Here is a 245-nt window from a genome sequence, read left to right on the forward strand (position 1 = left end):
TTCGGATTGTGTGTCAAACTGCCAAACTGCTGAAATCACGGCGCTCCGAATCACTGAATCGAAACAAAAGATTCAAAGCAGTGTTTTGAAATCGAGTAATAAATGACATTATTTTCATTTTTGAGTGAACTAACCATTTTACTTTTTTACTTGGTAGCACTGGTGCTTCCAAATTCAAAAAGTTAGGAGCACCAGCTAAAATTTAGGAGCACCCACCAAAAATTAAGGGGCACCACAACTACAAA

This window comes from Ctenopharyngodon idella, chromosome 7 (assembly GCF_019924925.1).
Source record: "Ctenopharyngodon idella isolate HZGC_01 chromosome 7, HZGC01, whole genome shotgun sequence".
Lineage (NCBI taxonomy): Eukaryota > Metazoa > Chordata > Actinopteri > Cypriniformes > Xenocyprididae > Ctenopharyngodon > Ctenopharyngodon idella.